The following is an 18,940-nucleotide window of genomic DNA, read 5'->3' as shown; positions in this document are numbered from 1 at the left end:
TAAAACTGTCACTGTTTGCTGATGACATGATTCTATACATTGAAAATCCTAAAGATGCCACCAGAAAACTACTAGAGCTAATCAATGAGTTTGGTAAGGTTGCAGTTTACAAAATTAATGCACAGAAATCTCTGGCATTCCTATACACCAACAATGAAAAATCAGGAAGAGAAATTAAGGAAACGATCCCAGTTACCACTGTAACAAAAAGAATAAAATACCTAGGAATAAACCTGCCCAAGGAGGCAAAAGACTTGTACTCAGAAAACTATAAACTACTGATGAAAGAAATCAAAGATGACATAAACAGATGGAGAAATATACCATGTTCTTGGATTGGAAAAATCAATATTGTGAAAATGACTATACTACCCAAATCAATCTACAGATTCAATGCAATCCCTATCAAACTACCAACGGCATGCTTCACAGAATTAGAACAAAAAATTTTACAATTCGTATGGAAACACAAAAGATCCCAATAGCCAAAGCAATCTTGAGAAAGAAAAACAGAATTGGAAGAATCTGGCTCCCCGGCTTCAAACTACACCACAAAGCTACAGTAATCAAGACAGTATGGTACTGGCACAAAAACAGAAATATAGATCAATTGTACAGGATAGAAAGTCCAGAGATAAACCCACGCACATATGGGCACCTAATTTATGACAAAGGAGGCAAGAACATACAATGGAGAAAAGACAGCTTCTTCAATAAGTGGTGCTGGGAAAACTAGACAGCTACATGTAGGAGAATGAAATTAGAACACTACCTAACACCATACAAAAAAATAAACTCCAAATGGATTAAAGTCTTAAATGTAAGACCAGACACTATAAAACTCTTAGAGGAAAACATAGGAAAAACACTCTCAGACATAAACCACAGCAAGATCTTTTTTGACCCACCTCCTAGAGTAATGGAAATAAAAACAAAAATAAACAAATGGAATTTAATTAAACTTAAAAGCTCTTGCACAGCACAGGAAACCATAAACAAGATGAAAAGACAACCCTCAGAATGGGAGAAAATATCTGCAAATGAAACAACAAAGGATTAATCTCCAAAATATACAAACAGGTCATGGAGCTCAATATCAAAAAAACAAACAATCCAGTTGAAAAATGGGCAGAAGACCTAAATAAACATTTCTCTAAGGAAGACATATAGATGGCCAAGAGGCACATGAAAAGATGCTCAACGTCACTAATTATTAGAGAAACGCAAATCAAAACTACAATGAGGTATCACCTCACACCAGTCAGAATGGCCATTATCAAAAAATCTAGAAACAATAAATGCTGGAAAGGATGTGGTGAAAAGGAAACCCTCTTTCACTGTGGGTGGGAATATAAATTGTTACAGCCACTATGGAGAACAGTATGGAGGTTCCTTTAAAGACTATAAATAGAACTACCATATGACCCAGCAATCCCACTACTGGGCATATACCCTGAAAAAAAACATAATTGAAAAAGAGTCATGTACCACAATGTTCACTGCAGCTCTATTTACAACAGCCAGGACATGGAAGGAACCTAAGTGTCCATCAACATATGAATGGATAAAGAAGATGTGGCACATATATACAATGGAATATTATTCAGCCATAAAAAGAAATGAAATTGAGTTATTTGTAGTGAGGTGGATGGACCTAGAGTTTGTCTGTCATACAGAATGAAGTAAGTCAGAAAGAGAAAAACAAATACCAGATGCTAACGCATATATATGGAATCTAAAAAAAAAAAAAAAAAAGAGGTAGTGGTGAACATAATTTCAGGGCAGGAATAAAGAGGTAGACATAGAGAATGGACTTGAGGACTTGGGGTGGGAGGGGGAAGCTGGGGCAAAGTGAGAGTAGCATCGAGATATATACACTACCGAACGTAAAATAGTTGGCTGGTGGGAAGCAGCAGCATAGCACAGGGAGATCTGCTAGGTGCTTTGTGACCACCTAGAGGGGTGGGATAGGGAGGGTGGGAGGGAGATGCAAGAGGGATATGGGAATAGATGTATGCATATAGCCGATTCACTTTGTTGTGGAACAGAAACCAATACAGTATTGTGAAGCAATTATACTCCAATAAAGATCTATTAAAAAAAATTGAAAGAAAAATCAAGTGTGTAGAACTTAATTCTTGAGTAATAGTTAATAGTTATAAATAAACATTAAAATCGCTAACTATTTACTCATTTGTTTCCAAACACTGACTAAAAGAGCCACAGCAAAAAAAAAAAAAAAAAGGAAAAAGCCTAAAATACTATTGGAAACAGTAGAGACCAGATGAAAAAGAAAGAGTAAAACCTATTAGTGCTGAAAATCAAAGAAAATATTTTAAAATGAAAAATAAAAACATTTATAGAGTGCATCCTTGTGCCCTGAGCAGCATGTTTTCTCACTGTTAACAGCCTGGCTTCTATAAAGAAAAACTGACAATTACTGACATAAATTACTGTCTTTATAGACAATGAGAACTATGCAACAGAATGAATTCCCATTTTGGTGATGCCCCAGGAAAGTTATACTAGCTATACCAACACTTGGTCCTGCACATCTGAGGCACGCCTGTCATCTCCCCGGCCTCCATCTCCTACTGCCGTATTTTGCCTACTTGTAGTTTTTTACTGACATTTAAATGATGTTTTACATTTGTTTCTTTTTAAATTGAATATATTCTCACAGCTTCTTCCCATTCTTTGTGGGAAGAAGGGGAATACACATGGAAAAATAAATATTAATTGGGCTGGAAGTTCTGGGCAAGACCTTTTGATAAGACTATGAAAGCATTTCAAGGTTCATCATTGGGCTGGTCTAGCATTTGGAACAAATAAAACCAACATCAGAGATATCAGTGTTGGCATTTCAATCTTGGGCAGATGGACAGAGTCCTCCATCTCCAAAGTTGACATGTTTTTAAAGAGGTCAAGTATGTCACCTGAATCTATGTGCAATTTTTAAAAAATTATCTCACAAAGATTAAATACACAGATACACCAGAGCAAATCAGCCTTGGAATGGAAGCCTCAGACTTCATTCCAAGCAATTATCTTCCCACAGATCTTTAATCTCCAAATAAATAGCCACTTCAAGTCTACAGAAAAGTATGGGGGGAGGGGAGGTTTAAAAACAAACAAACAAAAAAAATTTTGACAACTGACAGAATACCTCATGTTCAGGAAGCAGGAAAACTTTTCTTTGGTTGGGGGGTTGGTATTTGCCTTTTTTGTTCTTTTGTTTTTGGGGAGGTTGTTTGTTTTGATTTGGAGGGTTTGGGTGGTAAAATCTGCACTTTTCATTTGTTTCTAAGTCATTAGTCCATTCAACAAGCATGAGCCAGGTGCCTACATGCTGGTGCTGGGGGAAAAGAAATGAACTAAAAAGGAGGTCACAGACAGGTAGGGAGGACAATCGCGGCCAGGAAAGTATTGGGTCTGAGGTGGCTATGCAGGAGGAAAGGGTGCACAGGAGTGGGTTAAGGACTTTGAACTATATCCTGAAGGCACTGGGGAAATATGGAAAGCAGAGTGTGATATTATTACATTTTAGAAAAAAATCAGAGTGAAATAGAAATGGCAGGGCGGGATCAAGGAGATCAGCTGGGAGATTTTCCAGGGTGCTCTGTGCCAGTTGAGGAGATGAGTAGGTCTAAAACCCCACCTCTGCACTCAGCTCTCCAAGCCCCACATCCTAGAGCAGGAGGTTTCATTCTATGAGAAGGGGAGCTATTATCTTCTTACAAAGGTGTGCTCTGCTTCCCAAGTCCTGAACAAAGGGCTGCAACCACCCATATTAATGTACATTTTTCTAATTCATAAACTCAGAGAGGGGTCCTTGTTCTAATTCGCACAAAGACAGCTGTATGAGCTGGGTTGTCCTCAATCTTGTAATTATTTAAGTGAGAAATAATAAGGTCCAGATCTAAAACAGAGAGGATAAGGAGAGGAGAAGATATTCACAGTGGATATTCATTCACCAAACATTTTGAGGGCCTAATTTGTGCCACCCTCCAAGTGTACAAAGGGAGTCATAACTTAGCTCTGACCTGGGACAGATGACAGAGTAAGATGGGAGGTGATAGAAACAAACGCATTTCAAATATCAAACACCTGATTTGCCATTTGCCTTCTCAACCTGCTCTTGATCTTAATGTTCCCATTCTAGTTAATGTATTCGGCACTCCAAAATCTCAAAACCCCAGAATCAGCTTTGATTCTTCCTTGCCTCAATCAGTCAGACTTGTAGGACTGTCCACTATCCCTGCAATACAGCTCATACTTTGCCATTTCGACTGCTTCTGCTCCAAGTCCTTACTACTTTCTCCCTTGAACCTCTGAGTTTAACTTACAGCTGTTCTCCCTACTTCCATTCTCTTTGATGTCTAATCCATTCTGCTTTGGCAGGATCTTTAAACCCAGCGATGACCAAGTTCTTATCAAGGAGTATCCATCTCATGAAGTTGAAATTCTTTAGCATGACACTCAAGTCACACTGTAATGGAACCCCAAGTTTCCTCTCCAGATTTATCTCCATTTTTATCTGATTATTTCTGATGATCATTTTGCCTCAACTATCCTTATCCTCCATCTCTGATGATCAAAATCCTACACCCTACACACTTTCCATGAAGGGCTAGCTGTCTTGTGAGGTAGTGAGCTTGTGGTGCTCCAGAAGAGGCTAAACAATTCTGGCATTGAGTAGGGGATTTGTAGGATCAGTAGTTCGCAAAGCCTAGTTGATCATCAGAATCACTAAGGAGAGATTTTGAAAGGTTCAGATTCCTAATTCCTAACTCTAGAAAATCTGATTTGATAAGTTTGGAATACTGCCTGTGAATCTGTATTTCTAAAAGTTTCCATAAGAGCCAAAATTGTGAATCTCCCCAAATGACTACTTAAAGTCTGTTTCACTGTTACATTTCTATAACACGAAGCCTTGCCTGGGCCTCCCAGAAGGATGCGGTTGTTTCTGCCCCTGTGTAGATAGCATTTTTCATACTCTGTCTGTGTAGATAGCATTTTTCATACTCTGTCTTATCTTACAACTATTCAAATCTGTTTCCATCACCTCCATGACACTGCATGATCTTGAGGTCAAGAGTCCTGTATCGCACTCACTCACAGGGCCAGAATAGTCTTTCTATAAAGATTTGACAAATTAAATTGAATTTGCTTGCAGTAGATTTGAACTATGCTATTTTCAGGACCAAAAAAGAATGAGAGTTTAAACAAAACTGAAAATGGCACTATTAAATACAGAAGTCTCCTGATAGCTGGACTTTGATCTTAGTGTGAAAGATTAGCAAACCTGAAATGTATACTTTTCATTGAAACCGGATGCACACCATTAGTACAAATGCAAATGTGAACTCGTATAATAATATTCCGTTGGGTTTCAGACTCATTAGCCCCTCATATGTCAACTCCTCTTCTTCTGATGCTGATTTGCCCTTTCATTCTTCATGTTTGCTCCTTTTCTTTATCTTGAATTGACCACTAGAAGTTATTTTAGGGCATGATGATAGATTCTAAAACTTAGTGGCACAAAACTGCTACAGAATCTTTTTCTCTCTACGGAAATATGCCCATGAAGTACTACACCATTAAGGAAAGCAAATATATAGACAGTTTTTTGGCTCACAAAATTACATTTTAAATTGTGTATTTAAAATATGTATGCAATCCCAAGAATATATAGAAATTTGTAAGTAGACCTTTCAACTAATAATATAGGCAAGTTTTCTAAAAATCAACTTTACTGAAATATAATTACAGATAATAAACTATATCTACTTCAATTTAACAATTAGATGAGTTTTGACAGCTGTATACACTCATGAAACCACCATCACATACAGAACAGTTACTCATTCCCAAAAGACAATTTTCTTTAAATAGTAATCATTCCAAAAGCAAACCTAAACTGAGTACATAAGAGATTCCCTCCTCTTTCCAAAATACATTTAATTGGGTATAAATTGTGTAAACCAGTGATTCTCAACTGGGGTGATTTTACGCCCCCAGGAGTCATTTGGAAATATCTGGAGACAGTTTTGGTTGTCTGGATTTGGGGTGGGTGCTACTGATAACTAGTGGTTAGAGGCCAGGGATGCTGCTAGACATCCTACAATGCACAGGATGGCCCCCACTACAACACAGGACTATTGGCCTAAAATGTCAGTAGCGCTGAGGTTGAGAAACCCTGGTATAGATGTCCATGTCCATAACTGACCTTGAATGAAGCAATACAATATTCACTTTCTAACTCTTCGCATTTGCTTATTGTCCTGCCTGAAATGCCTCTCCAATGCCCACCAACAAACCTATGAAGAGGGTACTATTTTCCTCCCCATTTTATAATTGAAAGAAACTGAGGCTTAGAGAGGTGAATTAACTTGGCCCAGGTCATACAATTAGTATGTGGCAGGGCTGGAATCTGAATCCAGGTCCTTTTACTCTGGAGCCTGTTCTTAAATTCTATGCGATACTACTGATTTTTCTAAATAAAAATACAAGCTCTATGTGTGGCCTGGGCACTTAGTAAACAGTCAATATATCTAAGCAAATACTAACATGCCGAATGTACACAGGCACCAATTCAATAGGAGAAAGTACCTTCTTTCTGTCAATTAGATACTATTTTTTTTCCAAATTATTGGTGAATGGGAATATATCTTATGTTCTTGGGTGTCTTATTTGTACCAAGCACAAAAGCCTCTTTTCATTCAATCTTCCTGGGAACACTGTGCATGGTTATTAGTAACCACATCTTTAACATGAGGAACCAGAATCTCAGAGTAAATTAACCACAATAGTGTTGGGATTTAAACCAACATCATCTGGGTTTGTCTGTTTATTTAACTGTACCAAACCCTCAGTAGTTGCTATTATAAACCGAATGTTTGCATCCCTCTTAAATTCCTATGTTGAAGCGCTAACCCCCAGTATGATGGTATTTTGAGATAGGGCCTTTGGGAGGTAACAGGTCATGAGGGCAGGGCCCTGATCAGATGGGTGAGTGCTCTTATGAGAGGCAGCAGTTTGCTCTTTCTCTCTACCTGCCAAGTGAGGACACAGTGAGAAGGCAGCCATCTGCAATCCAGGAAGAGAACTCTCACCAGAACCTGACCGTGCTGGTTCCTTGATCAAGGCCTTCCAGGCTCCAAATTGTGAAAAAATGAATTTCTGTTGTTTAAGCACCCAGTCTACGGTATTCTGTTATGGCAACCTGAGCAGACCAAGACAGCTGGAAATTATAAAACTGTACCAAAAGAACACTGTTTCTTAAATTCTTTCTTGTTTCTACCCTCAGATATATCCAATCTGAGATAAGGAGCTTTTACCCTGTTACCTTCAACGTCCTTCTAAGGAACTTTTTTCTGAATGTCTTCCTATACTGTAGCTAGAATAAAATAATCTATACAATACACCAAGCAATGTGTCTAGGCAGAATAGGCTCTACATAGACATTATTGTGTTGTGTTTTTTAAACCTGTAAGTGCTTTTCAGTGTTTTTTCTTTCACTGGCATATATTAACCACGCCTTAAAGCTTTTGGCAGGTTTGATCAGCAGTCTCTCTCTTTGTGAAGGTAGTATTCTCTATGTCCCTACCCCCAATACCACTGTACATGGTTTGTTCACTCATTTCTACCACCCTAAGCTTTACTGAGAAGTCCTTTCTGCAAAAATCACACACGCACAGAAACCCTACAGCTTTATTCAAATTAGCTTAGGGAATTCCTCTAGGCTTCTCCTTCCTACTTTCTGCTGTGTTCCTTGGTGCTTTCTGCAGTTCCTACCATTTTCCTTCCTATATTAGCTCAAACTTTCCAACATATCTTTGTTAAACTTGGAATCTAGATCTCAACTTCCTGTTTCATCACTGACCCTGAAGTCCCAAAGGATGCCCTGCTAGGCATTGCTCAAGCTCCAGATCCCCCAAATCCCTCTGCCCTAATGTGGGGCTCTTCACCACACTGGTGACCTTCCCTCTGCCCTAGGCTCAGCATGGGGAAGATGAATTAGGCTCTTCTTTTATTACAGATCACAGTCTGCCCTGTCTCAGAGTTCTGCATGTATGTGCCTGTCTTCCCACATGGAAAAGAGTCCAAGCCCCATTCATTCTCATATGTCCCAGCTCCCCTAGCACCAGTCTATGGCTGTGCTCAAGACAGGAAATGAATTAGACTGAACTGAGGCTACAGTTGTATTCTAGTTCTTCAGAGCTTTTATTCTTCTTTTCTTCTACCCTTCTAGCTCCATGATTCCCCACCCTTCTTTGATACCACTTTGCTTTTATTCTTGACACTTTGGGCAAAAGTCAGAAGACCTGTATGCAAATCAAAGCTTTTCTACTTGCCACTGGACAAGTTATTTAACCTCCCAGCCTTCATTCAGTCATCTACTATAGAGGAGAGAGAGAAAGAGAGGGAGAGAGAAAGAGTATCTGATATATGCTAGCATTCAATTATTGTTATTTGTCACTATTAGTATGATTATTGTAGCTTGAAAATGGCCATGGTGAGAGTATTTACACCACTGAAATTAGTAAACACTACAAATTGGGACTTTTTTTTAGACAGCTGCTTTACCAGCACACCACTAGGCTAGTACTGCATACTGAAATGATAATATTTTTGATCTATTAGGTTAAATAAATCATTATTAAAATTAACTTCACCTGTTTCTTTTTACTTTTTTGATACGGCTAGCAAAGAATTTTAGATTACATTGTGATATTCTTTTTGGCTGGCGCTGGGCAAGATAGACCCTAACCTACATGGTAGCATCACCCCATCAACACCCCACAGTTTGGTCTCCAGGTATTTCTGGGCATCCCAGGGAGAGCTCAGGTGCTCCAAAAAATGGTCTGAGTTGATATTTGCCACCTTAATCAGCAGTTCTCTCTTTGAACCATTGTTCTTCCTAAGTCTTCAGGACCCTTGCATGGTCTAATTACCTTGACATTCCAGACAGATCTCTCCACATCCTTGTTTGATTTGCTGTGGGTTAGGTCCCTTCCACAGCTATTAGAAACGTCTACTCAGAGCACCCAAGAACCCAATATCTCTATTTCAAGGGTCCTTATCCACTTCATCGCAGTTCCAGGTGGCAACAAGGTAAGAACCAACTCAATGCCCACCAATGAAAAAATCCTAAGGCTCCTTATACACAGAAGTCCCTTCTTCTTTTACACTCTCTCTCCAGTTACTTAGACCTCATCTTCTATTCCTGGCCCAGGGAGAGAAGGAGAAAATTCTACGAGGGACAAAATTACCCTAATATACAAAAAACTACCTTTGATGTTTCCTAGCTGCCCCCACCTCTAACTTTTACATTATATTAAAGCTTCTTCATAATGTGTTAAATATGAGATTCTGTTATTGCAAGGTTAGTAAAAAAATCATGTTTTTCATGGGTCTTTTAGTTACTGCTTAGATAAATAAAAGGGAGAAAGGTTTATTACTTGTTTGTTTCTTTTTAAACTTGTTTATTAACACTGATATAAACAGTAAGACTCAGTAGTCTAGGTATGATGTGAAGTGGCTTGACTGCTAGGGTCATGGCAGTAGAGATGGTGACAAATGACCGATGTGGGTTATACTTTGGAGGTAGAACAATAAGGTTTACTGGATTAGATATGACAGGTGAAGGAAATCAAGGAATCAAAGGTGACTTCTGGGCAATGTGGCTGAGTAGCTGTGTAGTGGTGTCATTAACTGAGCGTTAGAGGAAGACAGGAGGAGCAGATAGGGGAGGCAGTTTGCAAGTCAAGAGCTCCGCTTCGGACAGCTCCTCATTTAAACACCACAGAGGTGTTGAAAATGACTCCAAGAGTAATTTTATTTTCCCCATTTTACAGATGAGGAAATTAAATCACAGAGAGGTTATGTAACTTGGCCAAGATCATTTGACTAACTCACTCCATGTGATGTTTTCCTTTACATAGCAGTATAGAGGTTAAGGTTGCTGAATTCTAATCCCAGGACCACCATCTACTAGTTGTGTGACCCTTTGACAAGGCATTTAATTTCTCTGAGCTGTGATTTTGTCCTTTTGAAAATGGAAAGTTTCCTGCTCAGGATGTGTGTGAGGGTTAAGTGAGACGAGACAGGCAATGTACATGACATAGCATATAATAAATGCTGGGTAAATGTTAGCTAATATTATAGCTGGTTACTTTCAAAGCTAGGAATATTGTTGTCGCCTTATGATCCTAGGTTTACTCCAACTAAAAGGACCCATCTAGAAGGTATATTTTCTCCATCCAATTGTCCTTTAGCTTTGGCACTAGTTGAAGACTAGTTATCAAGACTAGCTACGACTCATTATGAAGACTACGTACCAGAATGACAACTTGGTCGTCTGTGATGGATATATTCTGACATCTAAAAATTAGGTGGGGCGGGTAGGAAAGGGGGCGGAGATGTACTAACTGAAACCTGAAATAAAGCCTGACTAAGTAAAGGAAACATCAGAGACAAAAGACAAGATACAAAAACTCCACTGAAAGGGTCTGAAATGACCAAAGAGAAAAAGTCCCAACCTTAATCAGGGAAAGTTAGTTTCATCAGTGAAAAAAAATAACCACACACACGATACAATCAGGCAGTAGAGATCTTGATACTGGAAAACCAAAGGTGAGGAGTATTCAAGAGCATTTCCCCCACGCTCACCTCACAGGAAGAACTGGTCCAAAATTAGCAAGATTGAGAGGTCTTAGTTTAAATGCCTGGAAAATTCCTTCCCTGAACAGCAGCCTCGTCCACCATCCCAATGGACACCCTAACTTCAGAATGCCTTTGGTGATACCACCCCTTCTCCATCAATGGCCAAAATAAACAGCAGTGAAAAATCACTGACAACTGAGGGCAGGGGGTAGGGTAGGGGAACGACCCACTGAACAGTCACCAAAATGGTGCCCTTTCTATAACTTTGAAAAGTAAAATGAGGACGCGATCATTAATTTTAGTATGAAAAGCTATCAGAGGAAGCAGGGCAAAAGCAAGACCACAGAGAGACATGTGAAAATGGCTAATGCGTCATGCCTTCTCTTTTTCAGAAGTATAGGGTCCACCCCACCCCAGGCAGGCTTCCTCCAGGTTGGATCCTGGCTACTCGTCCGGTGTGGGGTCTTTGGTGCCTGCAGTCTGGGGAGTTGGTCTAGTAGAACTGTTAAAAGCAAGAGCTCTAGAGACAGGCTGCCCAAGTCTGAATCCCAGCTTACCTCAAGCGTTTCAGTCATAATGGAAGAATTATTGGAGTAACTGGGCAAATCACTTAACCTTTCAAAGACTTTGTTTTTCTCATTATTAAATGAGGGAAAGAGTATAGTAACTGTATCTAGTATCTAACTCTGCAGGGTTACTGTGAGATGTCAGTGAGGTAATGCACGTAAAGTACCTAGCACGCAGCTTTTAATAAGCATTTACATTATTATGTCATTATCTGTAGTTTCATTCTGATTAGACCAGGATTTCTCAGTGGGAATGAGCCTTAAAAAAAACAACTGCCGGGAATTTGTTCCTTTTCAGTCTACTTCTGTGGCTTGCCACTACTCTAGAAAAGAATATTTATTGAGTACTCACTAAGTGCCCCCCAAAATTGCTAAAAAAAATAGCAGGGAACCATTACTTAAAGTCCCAAGAATAAAAAAAGAGAGGCAGGAAGATCAGACAAAGGTGGATTTCAGAAGTTTTCTGAAAGAGATGAATCAGTGAGGAGGGGTAAGAAAAGCCAACTTTTGCATACCTATGAAGGTTAGGATCATTTCTAATCTGTCATAAACAGTTGTGACTTCCTTTTGTATGTTTTTATTTTTCTTTCTTTTCCCAAACATATCATAGAAACCCAGGGGACCATAAAAGCTGTGTTGACTGGAAGCAAATATGAAAGGGGAGGGTAGAAACTCTATTGCGTGGCTGTATCTTGTTTCAGTAAGAGCTCCAGGAGGAGAGAAACCCCAGGGGAAAGAATATGTGGTGGCTAAAAGCAGACAGCCAACCAGTTACTCCTGGGGACCCCCAGACAGTAAAGAAGACACAAATGAGGTGGTTGCCTCAGGGGGATGCCTGTCAACTCCACAGCAACTCTGGAGGGATATGCCCCAGCCCAAAGCCCCCGGGTGATTTCCTCCTCAGAAAGGGCAGCCTGGGATAATGGCTAGGATGCTAGACTGGTGGGCAGAAAAGTGATGGTAGTACTAGGGTAATTTATTGCCAAACCAGGATTCTTTGTGAGTGAAAAGGAAGACTATTCAAAGTAATGCTGGTCAACAGCTCATACCAAGAACGCCAGGGCAAGCCAAGGCATGACCCTAGTCAATGTCCACTGTCCTACTCTTTGCACAAACACATAACTAGAAGACTAGAAGCAGCCTGCTGGGGAACAAAGAAAAAAAGAGTGGATAAGTGATGAGCAAGGAAACAAACTTTTTTTTTTTTTTCATTTTTTTTTTCCAAAACAAACAACTTCTTATTGAAGTATAGTTGATTTACAATGTTGTGTTAGTTTCAGGCATACAGCAAAAGTGATTCGGTTTTTTATATATGTATATGTACATATGTGTGTGTGTGTGTGTATTCTTTTTCAGATTCTGGAAACAGACATTTTGAAAAGGCACTGCTGGTGCCCTTATGGAGCAACTTTATATTCATGATCTCATGTAATCCCTTGCAGAGTGGGAACTATAGAGGAAGTGATGTTGCTGGAATGTGAACTCAAGACTGTCTGAAGTTAAAACACTTCATCCCTTTTTGCCCCATCCTACCACCCTGGTTCCAGCACTCATCACCTCACTGGCAGGCTGTAATGGCCATAGTAACTACTCTTACTGAGTACTTTGAAAACTCTACTGGATACTTTGTATATGGTGGTACATTACAATCATCAAAAACCTGCAGGGCAATAAGGAAATGGGAGGTTCAGTAAAGTTAAGGGCCACATGGGGGTAAGTAGTGAAGCTAAAACTAAAATTCAGGTCCGTCTGGCTGCAAAGCCAATGCTCTCACTCATGAAGCTGTACAGAGTGATGGGATTAAACTGAGAGTGAGGGGGAGTGGGCCTGCAGGGCTGTATGGCACAAGCAGACGGAGAGACAGGTTGGTCACAGAAGCAAACTTTCCCACCCAGTCCTTGGCTCCAGCCAGGCCTGTCCTCCCTGCCACCTAGACCCCCTGCGCACGTGGTCCTCACCACTCCTTTGTAATTAATTGACCACACTGTTCTCCCGTCTTACAACCATCTCCCCTTCCTCTCTGCCAATCTATAAATTAGCCTTTGTCACGGTGACACTTTATTTCCGTCACAGTGTTTTACTCATACAGCTCTGTTTCCTGCCTGTCCTGGCTGTAGTTTTTCTCTGCATAGAGACTCTAAGCAACTTTCAGAACTGTGGCTCTCAGTCCCTTTAATATCCCACAGTGACTAGAAGGCTACAGTCACATGGTAAGAGGTGGTTAAACCCTCCTGCATTAGGGCTGAAGGCTTGTAGCACTCTTCCTCCCCGACCCCAACATCGAAAGAGGAATTCCCCAGGAGAAACAGAAGCCACTCTTTCTCACACACACACACACACACACACACACACACACACACACACACACACACACATCTCCGTCTCTCTAAGTCTCTTCTGACTTCTAAATATCACCAACTCTCAATTTTCATAGACTGTGCTGGAATAACAAATGCATTAAAAATGAAAAACATAAATAATCCCCAGAATTTCATTCGGTCATTAATTTCTTCCTCCTCGCTTTGAACCAATCTGTTAAATTGACTTCTCTAACACATGTGCATGCTTGACCTTGCTCTTGGGCCAGATTTTTTCAAAATGCACCAAAATTCACTGGATGATATGTTCCCTAAGAGGAGGGACTAAAGCGTTTCTCAGTGCCTGGCACATGTAGGTGCTTTACATGTTTTTTGAATGAATGAGGCCCAGATGGATGATGGCTGTCCCAGCAAATGCCAGGTTAGACAGAGCCCCAATAATTTCTGCGTGCTATGTAAGCCCCTAGACTTAGGTGCAATCTGAGTAAAAAGAGGAACTACGAATTGAAATTAAGTTGTCATGCCTGGGCCAAAATAAGTGGAGGTTTTAAAAATAGAAGTTTGGGTTACAATTCTTGAACACAGAGATTGTGCATGAAGGCTCATACCAACTACAGATGTGGAGGAGGAATAAGAATTTTCTCGTCATTTTACTGGAAAATAAAAGAACAAAACAAAGACTATTAAGCACCTAGTAATCTACTAAGTCCTCAAAATAAGTTTACTTTACCTGACTTACAAAATGTGAGTAAAAATGATATGTATGGCCTTTCTTAAGTTAAAGAAATGAATCAGGTATTGATCTGGGTGGGGCATAATTCATCATACCTAATTATAAGTACATCACCCATTATATCATGTTTCTTTTTCAGAGCATGATCACAGAGTCAATTTTGCACAAATATTCGTGGGGCAGATTACTAGTTGCCCCTCCTCTTATTCTTAGACCCTTGGTCATACAGGTAGAGACTACATTTCCCAGCTTCACTAGCAGTTGTGATCATGTGATTTGATTCTCCCCAATGGAATGTGAGAGTAAGTGATAAATATAATATATATTCTATATCACTTGCTTAAAAGGAAATTGCCTGCCTTAGGCTTCCTCTCTCTGTTCTTCTTTGAACTGAAACACAGGATACACCACATGATTTAGCTTTGTCTATGCAAATGAGCATCACTCCCTAGAAGGCAGAGCAACAAGGTGAAAGGAGAAGCCTGGATCCCTGATTGGCCTCATAGAGAGACATGACTTCTATCTTCCTTAAGTCACTGTATTTTGGAGTCCTTTTTCCCACATCTTAGCTTTTTCCATATTTAATACAATTTGAGAGAGATTTATCTGTCTTCTCAAGGGCTCTCTTAATCCTTGTGTATCAAAATCATTCTTCTTTGCATCATCTAATCATGTTATCATCTTTATTGATTTTCTCTTCTTCAATTGTCAACTGATCTGAATCTGCCACAGCCTCCTTTTTCAAAAGCTTTGTGATTCTCCAATGTGCTTTTACAGACTTCTTAGTATCTTGACTCTCTTGCAAGATTTGCACTTTTACTCATCACTCAGTTTACTTTGCATTCAAATGCTCACAACCATGGACTTAGAATAAGATGGGGAAGGATATTTATGTGTGGACTAATTTCACTATTAGCCAATTCACTGGTGAATATTTTATGTTGTAAAAACTTTTGCTTCTCCCTATGATCTAACTGCAGGAACTTGGATAACGCTACTTAAGTGCCAAAGTATCATACCTGAGAAGAGTTCCAAAAGGTATTTAAGGGCTTCCCTGGTGGCGCAGTGGTTGAGAGTCCGCCTGCCGATGCAGGGGACACGGTTCATGCCCCGGTCCGGGAAGATCCCACATGCCGCAGAGCGGCGGGGCCTGTGAGCCATGGCCGCTGAGCCTGCGCGTCCAGAGCCTGTGATCTGCAATGGGAGAGGCCACAGCAGTGAGAGGCCCGTGTACTGCAAAAAAAAAAAAAAAAAAAAAAGGTATTTAAGAAAGGGGGAGCTTGTTGTATATATTTTTTGTGGTTAATCTAGATTTTTTAAACATGCAAACTTAACAAACTCTAAATTTCATAAATATTTTTAGCTGCCTCTTAAACACTGCATGTATCCTACAGTGTTTCAACCCTAGTCAGCCATCACTCCTTGAATTTAAATTCTATGGCTATCTAGTATTTTGGTTCTATCCTGTTTTGATTTGTCTAACCAATTAGACATTATTATTACTGTTGTTGTTTTATACAATGTTTTTATTTAACCACATATTAATCACATATTTGCTCACCATTTCTTTTTGCAACTCAGAATTCTCATTCATGCTCAAACCCCAGAGAGGACCGGCTTGTGGCTATAAATTCTTAGGAGACATTTTTTTCCTCCATTCAAACCATGGTCAAACCAGACAAGTTTCCTTATTGTCCCATTCCACACGGCAGATTCATTTGGAGTTTAACCTTAAACTGAGCTTTGTGTATGGGTCTCTTATGAGATCCCCCAAGTTAGGCCAATCTTAGGCTTTATCTCTTGCCTTCTAAGTCCTGTGTATACATCAAAATAAAACTTCAAGGTCACAAAGATTTGTCAGATAACCTCAAATGAAATCTGCTTTGATGTTCATTTGCCCTCCAGGTTCCCACTTTCACTTAGTTTTCAACCTCTGCGAATGTCTTCCTTCCTTTCTTGCTCAGAGATGTATTTTTTAAATATTCTTTATATTCCATTCATTTATTTCGGTTGTTTTCAACCAGAGGATAATTCAGGATACCTAACCCTCTTGCTGCTAGAGCTGGAAGTCTGCAATCCTAATTTTAAACAATCAACATTTTCCTAAATAAGGTCTCTGCCACAGTGTAATAGTAGTAATAATAATAGCTAATATTCACTAAGCATTACTATAAGCTGAGTACTGTTAAATGTGTTTTATTTTATTGTCATCTAATCCTCACAATACCACTAGAAGATCAAACCCAGATAATCTGACGCCAGAGCCCATGCTATTAACTACTACACATTCTGTGTCTGCAAGGCTTAGACGACAAAGGAGGGTTCAATTTCATACGTATAGGAAGAAAATATGCAAATCTTTCCTAATTAATGCAGCCAGTGAAAACTTCACAGACTTGCCAGGAATTGTTTTTCTAGGACTAGGAATGAGTCATACAAAACCTCTTGATAGGCTCTGTGTTTGAGATGGAGTCACAGGTATAACATAAAGCTAGGATTGTGATAAGGTTTCATCATATATGCCACATCTTCTATATGGAGTGACTGTGTAGGACCTGGCCTTGGGAAGGAAAGTGAGGCTATCTCTAAACTCAAGGAGAAAGGGGGTTTTGACCAATTATCAATGTCTTCCATGGTCCAGGAGGCAGAAGTGCCATCTCTGGGCTACTCCTGACCTAAGATGTGGATGAGGACAAAATCCAGTCCTTGGGTCAATCTTCCTGCCACCTACCCTGGCTAACTGAGCCAATCTTCCCTGGACTCCCAAGTTATGCTTTCTCTCTGTTTCCTTTTTAGCAGCAAGTGAAAACCTTACCCAGATAGATCTAAAGTCATTCTCTCTCCACAGTTCCTTTCTCTGGACTGTTTTATCTAACTCTATTAAACGCAGCTTTGCAGATAAACTGCCCCATGTCTTTAGAACTGAGAAGAAACCAGGAAGAAAAGAAAAAAAAATGAGCACAGAAAATCGTGTTCTAAGTCTGTGTATGCATATCCGGGGCCGGGGGCGGGGGGAGGGGGGAGGACAGACAACTGTCCTGAGTTTTCTGAGCTTTCTAAATCCAGAAATACCAGAAGACATTTTCAGTGGCGATAAATGTAAGTTTCAGAGTCATTCTGCTGGAGTTTGAATCTCAGCTCTACAGAAAGCTATTTGACTTTGAGCAACTTACTATCTCTAAGCCAGCTTCATCATCTATAAAATAGGGATAATAGTTATACATATATCATAGCAATTCTCAAACTTTTTAAATCTCAGCACCTCTTTATACTCTTAAAAATTATTGAAAATTCTTAGGAGCTTTTATTTATGTGTCGTACATCTATTGATATTTACCACCACAAAAATTTAAACTGAAAATTTAAAAAATATTTATTTATTCATTTAAAAATTAACCCTATTACATGTTAATATAAACAACAAATTTTTATGAAAAAAACTCTATTTTCAAAAAAATTAGTGAGAAGAGCTTTACATTCTTATTATTTTTTAAATGTCTGGCTTAATGGAAAGTAAGTGGATTCACATATCTGCTGCACTCAATTTGTTGTGACACGCTGCTTTGGTCGATGTATATGAAGAAAATATAACCAACTACAAATGGGCAGTTAGAAAAAAGAGGAGTATCTTAATATTCTTTTCAGATAATTGTGGATATTGTCATTTGATTACACACCAAAACTCAAAAGTGATAGTTTATTAAAGGTTAGTTGTCATGTAGAATCAAAAATCATATCAATGAACATATTATACTGTTACATGAAGATCCATGGGAATATCTTACATCTTGAAAAGATCTTTTCCCATGCGTAAATTTGCAGCATTATTTATTCATGGGTCATTTTAAAATATTGGTTCACTGAGTTACACAGATTTTTCAAACATGGACCCACTGCCTTATGTTATGGCTAAATAAATAAATCACATTCATTAATATCACCACTAAGTTCATCATAAAAGTCTTCCAAGTATTAGAAAGCTGTCAATCTCAAGGTAGCAGATGCAAGTTTTCCCAAAGTTAACTTTCACTTGAATGCCTGATTTTATCATTGGCAAAAAACACTGTCAGTGGTTCTTGAAACAACAGGTACACTTCTTCCACTTTTAAGAAAATGTCTGCCGAATACTCAAGCCTGAAAAATCAGAAAGACCAACTCTTTGTTAGTCTTTTCTTTTTTCAAGTAAAAATTGTGTTCCATGAAAAAAAAACAGCGAGTTTAGCTCCCAACTCTGTCACACAGGGCTTTCCCTTGAGACAAACATCATCAGTGTGCAACATAAGCACTTCAGGCACACGTCCCATTTCACCACCTAGAATAATAAAAAGATTTACACTCAAAGAGTCAAAGTTTAATAAAATTAATTTTTGCTGCTTCATCAGGACATCTAAAGTAAAATCGGCTTTCTTTTTTTTACTGTTAGTACCTGAAGAATATAATGACTATTACAGTGTAGCACCAGTACCTTAATTTATGCGAAAGTGACAGCAATTATCTGTCATCAGTTCAAATGTCAACACAGTGACAAAGGCAAGAATGTCTTAGTATTGTCATGAAAATAGCTCTGACCTCACAGACCTCTTAAGGAACCTTGGGCTCACAGATCACACTTGAAAATTACTGCTGTAAGACCAGATATCAATAGACTTTTTCTG

At 39.2% G+C, this 18,940-nt stretch overlaps 1 protein-coding gene across 3 annotated transcripts in view; it reads right to left on the bottom strand.

Moving 5' to 3' along the window:
• The window catches only part of TNFSF4 (TNF superfamily member 4), a 168,530-nt gene that overhangs the window by 25,433 nt on the left and 124,157 nt on the right, over positions 1-18,940 (bottom strand). For all 3 annotated transcript variants that reach the window (XM_073804333.1, XM_004318489.4, XM_073804338.1), the window contains one exon: positions 15,305-15,518. The gene's annotated coding sequence lies outside the window, so the exon portion shown is untranslated. The remainder of the gene's footprint in view (positions 1-15,304; positions 15,519-18,940) is intronic.

This window comes from Tursiops truncatus, chromosome 1 (genome assembly GCF_011762595.2).
Source record: "Tursiops truncatus isolate mTurTru1 chromosome 1, mTurTru1.mat.Y, whole genome shotgun sequence".
NCBI classification, from domain to species: Eukaryota; Metazoa; Chordata; class Mammalia; order Artiodactyla; family Delphinidae; genus Tursiops; species Tursiops truncatus.
This window is presented reverse-complemented; position numbering and strand designations above follow the sequence as displayed.